General features: G+C 34.2%; 1 long non-coding RNA gene across 1 annotated transcript; it reads right to left on the bottom strand.

Annotated features, from left to right (window-relative positions):
* Positions 1-8,337: 8,337 nt before the first annotated feature.
* LOC114294520 (uncharacterized) lies at positions 8,338-12,247 on the bottom strand. The gene is made up of 4 exons (XR_014335309.1): positions 12,233-12,247; positions 11,712-12,140; positions 9,941-11,233; positions 8,338-8,516 (listed from the first exon to the last, which is right to left on the bottom strand). It is a non-coding gene; the product is annotated as an uncharacterized LOC114294520 (long non-coding RNA).
* Positions 12,248-12,773: the final 526 nt, after the last annotated feature.

Below are 12,773 nucleotides of genomic sequence, written 5' to 3' on the forward strand. Positions count from 1 at the left end.
TCTTCTATCTCTATGAGACACTCTCCCATGCAACTTATAACAATAAGGGCGAATATGACCATGCATACCACAGTGATGACAAATAAATACAGGGTGTACAGGGTGTACCTTCTTTTCTTTTACCTTACCAACTTTAGAAAGTTTGAGAAGTCCATCCTTATGTTGAATTTTTTGTTCTCCCTTTCCTTGAGTTCTTGTATCATGAGATGTAGATACACTCTGTTTTTGCTCTTTGTTATCACCAAAGCCAATGCCACTCTTGTCACAACACATTTGTTGAGACCCAATGATATCCTCCAAAGTCTTTGATCCTTTGTTCCAAAGACCAATGGTAGCCATAGCACACTTGAGCTCTTCATTTTTCTTGATCATTAGTTCTTCCAAGGCAACTTGAGACATCTCGAGAGATTCAATCATTTCTTCATACATTGCATAGATTTGCTGTAGTTCATTCCTCTGTCTCACAAGTCAAGAGTTTTGCACAAAGAGCTTGTCGATCATTAGCTATCTTTATGGCATCAATCCTAGCATCGAAAATCTCCTCCTTTAGTTTGACATTCTCACTTTCACATGCTTTGAGTTTCATAGTGAGTTTGTCATTAAATTTGGATAAGTTAAGAGATTCCTTATACAACTTTTCATAAGCTTGCTCAAGCTCTTCATCATCACTTCCCGAGGATTCATCATTAGTGGCATTCTCAACCAGCCTCTTCGGATACTCTGTTCGTCCTTCAGTTTCAGAAGCCGTCATGAAAGCAAGCAATTGTTTATGTCCCTCTTCACCTTGATCTTCATTGTCACTTTCATCTTTATCAGATTCTAATTCATCATCCCAAGTGATAGCGAGGGCTTTCTTCTTCCTCAAATGAGTGGGGCATTCTGAAGCAAAGTGGCCAAATCCTTGGCATTCATAGCATTGAACTCTTTCAGAGTTCCCTTGTATCTTTCCTTTCTCCTTCTTGGCTATAGAATTAATTTTGAGTTTATCTTTGCCTTTAGATTTATGAGTATGAGTAGATTCCTAGATTAGGATTCTTTTTCAAAAATGATTTTTTAAATTGTTTAACAAAAGCAGCCGTAATCTTGGAATCTATCTCACAATCCTCATCAGAATCCTCTCCAACTCTATGAGCACTACTAAAAGCAATAGCATCTTTTTGTTTCTTTTTGAAATTCCTATGTGCCTCATAAGTTTGGAGACTTCCAACCAAGTGATCTAGCTTGAGGTTGTCAACATCTTGAGCCTCCTCAATAGCCGTAACTTTTGGTTGGAACCGATCGGGCAAGGACCTCAAAATTTTTCCTACAATCTTGGATTCCGGTATTTTTTCACCTAAATTGAAGTTGGAATTTACAATGCCACTCAACTTCGCATAAAATTCATCAAAGGTTTCACTATCTTTCATTGAAAGGTTTTCGAAACTAGACTGAGCCTTTGAAGTTTTGAGCGTTTAACCGAAGGAGTGCCCTCATGAATAGTTTGTAAAATATCCCAAGCCTCTTTTGCGACTTCACAATTGTAAATACGAATAAACTCTTCAGGTGTGACAGCGCAAAAAAAGAGAATTGATAGCTTTACTATTCCAGCTACTATTTTGGTAATCAATTGTGTCGCACTTATCAATTGGTTTGGGCAAAGTTACTCCATCAACGGTAATCGTCGGTTCAGTCCACCCATACATGACAGATTGCCAAACTTTTTCATCAATAGATTTTAAAAATGATCTCATCTGAGCTTTCCAAAACGAATAATTGGATCCGTCAAGTAGGGTCGTCGAACCATAGAATTTCCTTCATGAATTGAATCCATTATCACAAATCAAACAAGATCTCGCTCAAAAGTTTTAAAAAACAAAAGAGCAACCCGCTCTGATACCAATTAAAAAATCTAGAAATCCCCTAGATGTTGATTTGTGATTATGTATCAATTTTAAGCAGTATATAACAATCCCAATCAAACAATTGAGACAAATCGACACAATGATTTTAACGTGGAAAAACCACAATTGGAGCACCTCCAACTGTGAAAAAAAACCACGGCTAACAGCCACAAAACAATCCACTAAGAAGATATAAAGAAATTACACAGGTATACTCTCAATTACCTAGCGAATCCACGCTCGAATTGAACCAACCCCTATGTGCCTCTTCCAGCCCTGTCTTCACCTCGAAATTGTCTTGACGATTAGCCACTCCAGAATCCACCAAAGCTTCAGGCTCGAATTCTTCAGAATCCACCGTAGAACAACTCTCTCTTTTGTGTACAATGAACAAACAAGCCTTTGATGTATTCTTTTTAACCCATGAGTTGAATACTCAATTAAACATCAAAGCAAACTAACAAAATATCCCTAGATATAAACCTTAATATCCAAAAAGAAGATCTGGAGCAGTAATCCTAAAATTTGATAGAAACAGGTACTTATAGAAATCTGGGACTGCAAAGCTCGCTCGAGCGAAGATTCTCTCGCTCGAGCGAGGAACCAAAAACGCATGTTTTCCATAAGTGGCTTTGCTCGAGCCAAGCACTCTTCGCTCAAGCGTACATTCATCTCTTTCAGGTTTTTACACAGACGCAGCCTTCGCTCGAGCAAGAACTCCTTCGCTCAAGCGAGCAAGGGCGGACATGCAACTTTGAATGCAATTTTGCATTTTGCTTCGGGGGCGCTGCCCCTCGACCTCGCCGTGGTGCTGCCCCGGACCCGCCAAGGGGTGCTGCTTCCTCTACCCCTGCGAGCTAACCGGGCAGCTCGATCCTCGTCAAAATCAGCGAAGTGGCAATCTTGAAAGCATTAACATCACAAACTTCTCTACAAGGCATAATTCGGGTTGGATTCGCATTTAAAAGCTCATAGCCTCACTGAAATAAAAAATGCGAAAGCAAGTACAACTGAAAAGAGTTTTGTCAAATGAGATTGCCAAGGATAAAAACCTAACACTCCTAAACCCACGAACGAGAGTTCCGATGCAGAAAGAATGCTTATGGCAAGTGGGAGCGATCTAATTGCTTCAGCCTATGCTCATAAAGTCACATATCAGCCAGAGCATTAAGGGCTCAATCCCACCCTCTGATAAGGTCAAGAACTATATGAGGGCTACTGAAGAGCAATTTGTTAGTTCTGACAAGGCGTTGGCAAGCACCCTACTGAACAAACTATTAAGCATGAAGCATAACAATTCTAGGAGTGTGCGTGAGTACATTATGGAAATGAGGGACATTGCAGCTCATCTTAAGTCCTTAGAGATTGAGATTTCTGAGTTATTCCTTGTCAATTTCATACTCAATTTTGTTCTTGTGGAATATGGAGCATTCCAAATTTCTTAGAACACAGAAGGAAAAATGGCCTATCAATGAACTTTTGACCATGTGTATTCAAGAGGATGAGAGATTGAAGCATGGAAAAGTGGAAAGTGCTCATCTAGCAACACATAAGGGCAATGGAAGAAGGGCAAAGATGATCAAAAATGGAAAAAGCTTAGTAAAGTGCCATTCAAAAATCATAGCAATAAGGATGCATGCTTCTGTTGCAAGAAAAAGGGTTACATGAAGAAAGACTGCCCTAAGTATAAGAGATGGCTCGAGAAGAAAGGTAATCTCATATCTCTTGTGTGTTATGAATATGATTTTGTTAATACTCATCAATATGGTTGGTGGATTGATTCCGGTTCTACAATTCACATTGCTAATACTATGCAGGGTTTCCTCATCCTAAGGAAATCGACGGGAAGTGAACATGACATCTATTTGGGCAATGGGATGCGTTTGCACGTCGAAGTTGTGGGAACATTCAAACTTGTTTTAAAGAATGGCTTTGTTCTGGATCTTGAAAACACTTTTTGTATTCCATCTTTTTCTAAAAATTTAATTTCTGTTTCTAGACTAGTACTGTTTGGATTTGAATTTCAGTTTGTTGGTGCAAATTTTTGTTTGTTTAAAGACTTTGTTTCTGTAGGATTTGGTACTTTAATTAATGGTTTGTACAAATTAAATTTGGATCCTATTTTTGAACAAAATCTTTTAACCTTGCATGGTGATATTGGCATTAAGCATAATATTGTTGATGAGTTCTCCTCTATACCTTGGTATAGGAGATTGGAACAAATCTTCATTGAGAGAATAAAGAGACTGGTTAATGATAAAGTCCTTCCGACTCTTGATTTCACTAACTTTGGTATTTGTGTGGACTACATAAAGGGAAAGTAGACCAAAAAGACCAGTAAAAGTGCCAAAAGGAATGAGGAAGTTCTTGAAATCATACACACTGATATTTGTGGACCATTTACTCCACCTTATCTAAATGGTCAGAGATAATTTATCTCATTTATTGATGACTATACACGATACATGTATCTCTACCTCCTGTTTGATAAGGCCGAGGCACTTGACGCCTTTAAAGTTTATAAAGTAGATGTAGAGAAACAAACAGAAAAGAAAATTAAAATTGTGAGGTTAGACGAGGTGGAAAATATTATGGGAGGTACGCAGAATTGTGACAATTATCAGGTCCATTTGCTAAGTTCCTTAAGGAATAAGGCATTATTGCACAATAGTCATTGCCTAACACACCATAACAAAATGGTGTTACTAAAAGAAGAAACTGAACACTTTTGAACATGGTAAGGAGCATGCTTAGTTATTCTAATGTGCCTATAAATTTATGGAGAGAAGCTTTGAAAACTGCTGTGTATATCTTAAACAGGGTTCCATCCAAGGTTGTTCCCAAAACTGTCACACCCTAAATCCAGGCATGATCGGCCGTGGCCCACCAGGACTTAGCCCAAGGCACATGTAAGCCTAAACACGAACCCAATATCACAAAGAATAAATCTTACGATAGTCTATAAACAAATAAATTAAAACTCAATAATGTGACATGTCACAAGTATAAACGGTAAAACCAGCCATAACCAACTTCCAAAAATATATATTAAATGGAACACAAACCGCTCACAAAATAGAATAACTCTAAATAAAATCCAACCACAATGTATGCACAAAACCAACATAATAAGCTAAAATATAATAAATGAATGTTCTAGAGGTCTATGCAATTGAGTCCCCGTTACACCATAAGTCCACTCTAAGTTCTTCTATCACCTACAAATTATAAACAACTAAGTCAGCTATAATAGCTCAGTGAGTAGAAGCATGGATAGTAAATACAGTTTTGAAAAATAGGGTTCAATTCCAAAATGAGATATATATCACAAAAACTAGATTGGCATAAAGTTTTGATAAAGATAATTTGTTTCAAAAAGAAGGTTCCACAGTTCAACAGTTAAAATACTCATGTCTCTCAAGAACATAATAGATGACATTCTCCACTTAAAAACAGATTACAACATGATCACCAACAATTTTCTGGGTACCAAGAATAACAAGTAACATGCCATGAAGTTCTGGATCCAATATCGAACCAAGAGTCATCTTTGGGGTGACAACCCAGGTCTTTTCTCTAAGACGATCCGATTGAAAGTCATCTAGCCAAGCCCAGGTCTTTTCCTTACAATCGTTGAGCACTAGAGTCATCACAGCCTAACCCGGATCTGTTCCCTAGTGGCCAGAGTCATCTCACACAGTGGAATAATTTTCTTGGACTTTTATATACAGATAGCCCCAATAATCAATACAACTCAGTTTCGCAAAACATGGTAGTTCACCATTATAAACATGAGACCATAACAAATAGTTTATAGCATGTCAAGTTTACACATGTTTCAAAAATAATTTAATTCCATTGATAAACAGTTTAGTACTGAAACAAAAATTTAATTTTCCAACAATTCAGGGTAGGGGAGCATTTACAAAAATATGTAGCATGCAACTACTCACTTGAAAACAGAATAATGTAATCCTCGAATAGAGTATAAAAGTCTAACTAGTGTCATGAACCAAGTATGGAAACTACATGTCACTACTTATTCAAAAATACAAAAGAGAATAATAAAATAAGTACCCCACACTAAAGCGCACTAACATAACTCAACCCCACTCACCGTTACTCTTAAATAATACCTAAGTTCATGTTCTTCAAGGTCTAAAATTACCCAAGACATGGGTTTAGATCGAAACTTAATTAAAAGTAACTATAAGATAAAATAAAGTTTTAAACAAGTTTTCCCAATCTATTCGCTAACTTTGAAAATTAAAACCCACTCCACGCTGCTCGAAAAAATTCCAAAACCCTCTAGATATCAACTAATATATCCTAATTTTGAAACCCAATTGGTTTCACTTGATTTTCTTATCAAAATAATTATTTACATATAATTATATCCAAAAAGGTTGTTTTCAGTAGTACTTTGAAGAAATTAATGATTCTCTTAGTATACACAAGCAATCAATGCAAGGCCAAAAATGTAAGAAACAGACTCATAACTGGTTCTAATGATGCTGATTTGATAATTTTCAAATTTATACGCAAAGAGAACGACACTTCCAAAGTTACTGTTTTACACCAGTTTTCTAGACAGATTTGAACAACCAGGTAATATATATTTTGACTCCCAAAAATTATGAGAAAATTTTGGTATACAATTCAATATGTAATTAGATTACTGTAAATATTTCAATTCAAAGTTCATCTGTTGGATTTAATTCCTCGATTTTTAAAATTTGTGGTTCTGTACAAAATTTTAAACTAAGAATAACTCTCATTCTTTATACATGAATTTAGCTCCTCAGATTTTTTAATAGTATATATATATAATACATACACCTACAAACTCTCCATCAATGAATTAAATAATAATAGAATAAGGATAAAGAACAAAAGCAAAAAGGAAGAAGAAAGATAGAGACCTACCACAAACCCAAAAATCCTTCCTTGTTTGCAACTTTTTTTTTTTTTTTCTTCTTCTTCTTCTTCTCTCTCAACCTCTCTCTCGTGGCTGCTGCTGCTGCTGTTGCTGTTGCTATTTATTGTGTTAGGTAGCCTAGGGTTTATATATATATATATATATATATATCTAAACAAAAGGCTCTAAATTATTATCTTTTATTTTATTTTATTTTCTCTCTCCGTTAATTTAAATAAAATACAACTATTATTTGATCAAAATATACTAACTAATTTGTCTCCTATTTTTCTTTTTAATAATAAATCTTGCCTCCAAAATAAAGACTTTCACCATAAGTTTATTTTAGGTTTCAAATTAATTAAAAGATCGTTCAACAATTTAATTTGCACCTTAAGATTCACAAGTAAAATATTTGAGATTTATAAAATAATTATCATTTATTATTTATTTCATTTGTATATTATTTTATTTGGGGTTCTCACAAAAACACCATTTGAGTTCTAGAAAGGATGGAAGCCAAATTTAAGACACTTACACGTTTGGGGTTGTCCAGTTGAAGTGAGGGTGTATAACCCACATTTAAAGATATTAGACCCCAGAACAATTAGTGGTTTTTTCATAGGCTATGTGGAAAACTCCAAGGGTTACCGACTTTATTGTCCTTCAAATTCACTTAGAATTGTTGAAGCCAGAAATGCTAAGTTTATTGAGGAAGTTGACCCTAGTGGAAGTTACCCTCAAAAGATAGAGTTGGAGGAATCATGGGATTTCGAATACAACACCCGTGAATATAGGTGAATTGGTTGTCTTTCAGGATAATCAACCCAATATCCTTGTACACTACTACAAATATAGATAAAGATCACACTTTTTTGGTGTGATGTATGTTTTTTAATCACACCTTTTAAGTTTTATTAAAGTGTGGTCGTTAGGAGTATGATTAAAAATAGTCATTTTTAATCACACTTTTTAAGTGTCATTAAAAAATGCTTTCATCACACCTTTTAAGTGTGATTAATAATATTTAGATCACACCTTTTAAGTGTGGTTAAAAACATTTAGATCACACCTTTTAAGTGTGATTAAAAATATTTAGATCACACCTTTTAAGTGTGGTTAAAAATATTTAGATCACACCTTTTAAGTGTGATTAAAAACTTTAGTTCACACCTTTTAAATGTGATTAAAAACTTTAGATCACACCTTTTAAGTGTGATTAAAAATATTTTGATCACACCTTTTAAGTGTGATCTTTGGAAGTGTGATTAAAAATGATCATTTTTAATCACACTTTTTAAGTGTGATTAATAACATTTAGATCACACTTTTTAAGTGTGATTAAAAATATTTACATCACATCATTTAAGTGTGATTAATAACATTTAGATCACATCTTTTAAGTGTGATTAATAACTAATAAAATCTGTGATAAAAAAAAGGTGCTACATATTTGAAAAATAATCAATATTATTTTTGTATGCACATTTGAATAATGTAATACACACTATATACTATATTTTGAATCATAACCACATATTGAATAGAATAACGTCATATATTTCATAAATGGAAATTAAATATTCAAAACTATATACAAAGGAATTAAATAAAAAAAATTATCTGTGCTTACATATATTAAAAAATGAAAAAAACTTAAAAAACTAAGTTCTTTAATTCTTGGACCATATTTTGCATCTCTCCAAAAAATTTCTGACCTGAAAAATGAAAACACAAATTAATTCAGAAACCACTGATGCATATGAATAAACTAAAAAGTTAATTCAGCAAACCAAAATAAGAACACACCAAAGATATAGTATAAACAAATTTTTCAGGCACATAGAGAAAATAATACTTGATCAAAAAATTCATCATGAAGACATAAATTGATTCACAATCAAGAGAACTGAAAAATTCATCAGGTAAAAGGAAAAAGAAAAAGAAAAAGAAAAAGGAAGAAATTGATTCCTTAAAGAGACATGGTCCAAAGACCACAAGTTGAACAAATTTGGGATATAATGTACAAACAAATTAGTCACTAATTCGACATATCCCAAACATCAAATGCAGCCTAAATAGTCACTAATTCCTCGGTCTTGCACACTTTTCATTGAAGAAGTCTACCACTAGACTAGGGACTGTATTCCCTATTTTTTTACCTGCACAGCTTTCTCATGTAAGAAACAAATCTCTGAATTTGAGATCTGGAAACTTCTCATACCATATGCATATCCCTGGCTGCAAAAATAAAGAGGTCCACTTGGATCACATATGACTGCATAAACCTTTCTGTATAAGCATAGAACAAATAATCTTAATTCAAAGTATAGAGGGTGTGGATGGAAAAAATAACTAAAAAATGACCACAGTATCTCTAGCTTGAACTCCTCTTCTAGAGCCTTTACAATCTCCACAGTATCTAAGCTATCCAATCCCAAATCTTTCTGAAAATGGATGTTTATAAGTGAAAGTCTGTCTTTGTTTTCACGAGTAAGATTGTGAAGTCTTAAATTGGTTCCATTTTTAAGTTCATTCCCAATCCTAGCCTAAACCCGAGGGAGTTGGTTAACCAATATTATGAGCCCAGATGAACTATGGGAACAAAGAACCAAATCACACCAATCCAATTTGTAACTCAGTTTATCAATATATTATTTTTAGTTGCTCAACATTTTCTCACAAAGCATCACTAGCCTTAAAATATATGTGCATGCACTAAAAGTATTTCTTGCTTCTACAAATCAAATATCATTTTAACTAAAGAATTTTATCATAAATGAAATTTAACTAGCACTTCAATCCTTTCAAAAGTATAATAATAATAAAATAAATAAATAAAGAAAGTAGCTATTCTATCTAGAAAACTGATTCATCAAGGCTTGGTGTAAACATATAAGCACATACTCTAAACTATAAAATAAAATTGCCAAGCCACATAATATTAGTATATTAAGGAATCAAGAAACATAAAAGTGAAATTGATTATTTAGTATAATTGTAGTTAGTTCATCATCTGTGCAAACAGGACAAAATATAACTCATTAAGCCTATTTACCATAATGCATCCAAACATACTAGAAGAAATTGCCAAGTCAAAACAAACCAAGAAAAAAGTTATTTTAACAGCAATGGCACTCACCCATTCACCTAGGCAAAGGGACCAGTAATATTTGGCAAATCTGTGACATTCGCTAGACTCCTCTCCTTTTGCTGCTAAGCACCTGCAGTTTTTGATTGAAGAATAAAAATAAAAATAAAAAGGCAATTACTTAGTTCTACAATAAGTTGGTAAGATGTTTAAAACTCTTCATATAGAGCCCATTCATTCATGAATGCCTCAAAATGATATAATACTAAAAAAGTGTGCCTGTGAAACTCAATGTAGTAAGTGAAACAGTGTCTGGTCTAATTGGTTGTAGGAAATCAAAAATCAACTGGTCCAGTCTTCAGTTCAATCTGAAAGGCAACATAAAGAAGTTGATATCAGTAAAAAAGAAAACCAAAAAAAATAATAAATAAAATAAGCTCCATACTAGAACTAACCACTCAAACATAGGATTACACATGTTCAACCGCCACATAACAGGGTCTATGGGGGTGTTGAACACATGAGAGACCCATTTTGAATAGTATAACAACCACCAATGAGAACCAAAAGGAAAGAACAAAACAGGTTGAGAACAAACACACAATATAGTCCTTAGCCACTCAACCCACACACTCAACTCACACATAAAACACTACAAAATATATGCTTACATTCATCTCAACCCACCAAACAAAAAATTCCTTCACAATATGTACCAGCTTGCCAATCTGCACAACAAACATTAGAAAAAATATATATATATATATATATGCTCAACGTCACTCAACCCACAAGTCTCACCAGCTCCACACAAGTATGACTACTACCTAGGAATATCTGAAAAGTACTTGTAAAGAACAAGATATGCCCCTTTGATTAGGAAAGTCAGGATACAACATGGCAGACAAGAAGTGTTTTCGTTTTCATTTTTGAAAGACTGACATGAAGCATGCAGAAGAATAATACATAAAGCAACTCAGTTACATTAAGCTATTTCCTGTTCATTTTTGTAATTTTTTTTACCTAACTCAGAAAATCCCCATAACTCAGCCTTACCTTTGTTGGGTGTGGAATTTAATACCAGAACAGAGAAATGTCAATTTCAACAGGACTCATACGGCGAAACTCAAAACCAACGATTTCTAAAGCTTGAAAATGCTCAAGTTAAAAAGAGTATAAAATGGACTAGAAAGTGCATTCACTGGCTTTAGGTAGCCTGTGTTCGTTTTCAGTCTTCCTTCTTGTCAAGTTCATCGATTGCAGCAAGTCTTTCAACAAAGGAGGATGAGAATAGTGATAGGCAGAATACCAAGGATCAGTATTCATAGCTGACAGGTTCTCTTCCTGAAAAAGCCATTATTAGCTCGGTTAATCAGCAATTCAAACACTCATAACATTATGAAGTCCTATAACAATTATGAATTTATTATAATATGTTTAGAATAGAAGTATTTGACCGTCCATAGTACTATTAAAAGAGATGAGGCTTTGGTCTAGCACAACTGTTAATCATATTATCTTATGCATATATCAGAACACAACTGTATTGCAAACACACAAATGCTATGTGGCCCATGACAGGACAAGAAAAAAAATACTTGGTTATTAATATTATTTTCTTACCCCGCCCTGCTCAAGATGCATGAAGGTTCTGGCTCAAACAGAAGATAGTAACTAAGTAGAAATGAAACTGAAAGAATAAATGCAGAACTGAGCAAAGTCTACTAAAAGCAGATATATGACAAGAAATTGTGACTCAAGAAAACTTTTCTTCAACGTAGTTATCACATAAGCCCAATAGCATGTGTCAAAGTGCACTAACCTAGTATGAGTTTCTTGTTTCCCTATACAATATCGTTTCCTGCTACATTCACAAGAGAGAAGTTCAATTCCTTTCCAATCCGTATAGCTTGGTTGTAATTCTCAACTTTTCTGAAAGGCATCTTGATGGGAGGTTTTGTTGCTTGCTTCCAGTTTACTGATCCTAGGTAAACTTTGTCAAGAACTTCCAATATAACCCATCTACATGTAAGAGGGATAAAAATCAAACAAAATTAACAAGCACTCAAAAATAGGGCAAGGAAATTGTAACCTCAGCCTGTTCTGACATCCTCAAACATATTATTGACATATGAATCAACTCCAAGACTGTTAATCCACAGTCGGAAGCATCTCTCCTCCCTAGAAGTTTGAGCATCATCTATCATCATCTCAGAAAAAGACATTTTTGGTGTCCATGGATAAGCCATTCCTGCATTAAGAAATTCACAAACTAATTACAAAGAAATCCACAGTGATAAAATCATGGGAAAAGCCAAAATATGCATAAGCAATTAGTCCGACCTCTGCTGGAATATTTGAGCAACAAATGCCAGATTTAGATTTGCCGATCCCTCAACAATGTCTTTTGGAGTGACATATCTTTTGTAATCCATTCTCTCTACATGCTCAAGAATCAGATTCACTCTTTCAGTAGGATCCTTAGTATCCAATGTGGTGGCACTACCATGTTCTGGTGCAAGAACATTAAGCAAGTGAGCACATGCTTCGCCATCCTGCCAAATTAGTGTTAAAAAATAAAAATAAATAAAAAAAGGAAAACAGAGCGTGGGGAAAGAGAATTCAAATACTACATGACCAACCATAAGTAGTAAACAGAGAAATCTTTATCATGACCAACCATAAGAATATACATTTCAAGAAACTATTGCTACATTGATAGACATCATCTCATCAGAATTTTCATAAAAAAAAAAAAAAAAAGTTTGTACAATAGGCCTGAATGAATGTATTACCATACTGAGATACAACATCAAAAATCAAATTTATGCAATATAAAAACTCCAAATGAAACAACGCATTCTAAAAAACATGGCATGTGCAT

Source organism: Camellia sinensis, chromosome 7 (assembly GCF_055761805.1).
Source record: "Camellia sinensis isolate YWXY chromosome 7, ASM5576180v1, whole genome shotgun sequence".
Classification (NCBI taxonomy): Eukaryota; Viridiplantae; Streptophyta; class Magnoliopsida; order Ericales; family Theaceae; genus Camellia; species Camellia sinensis.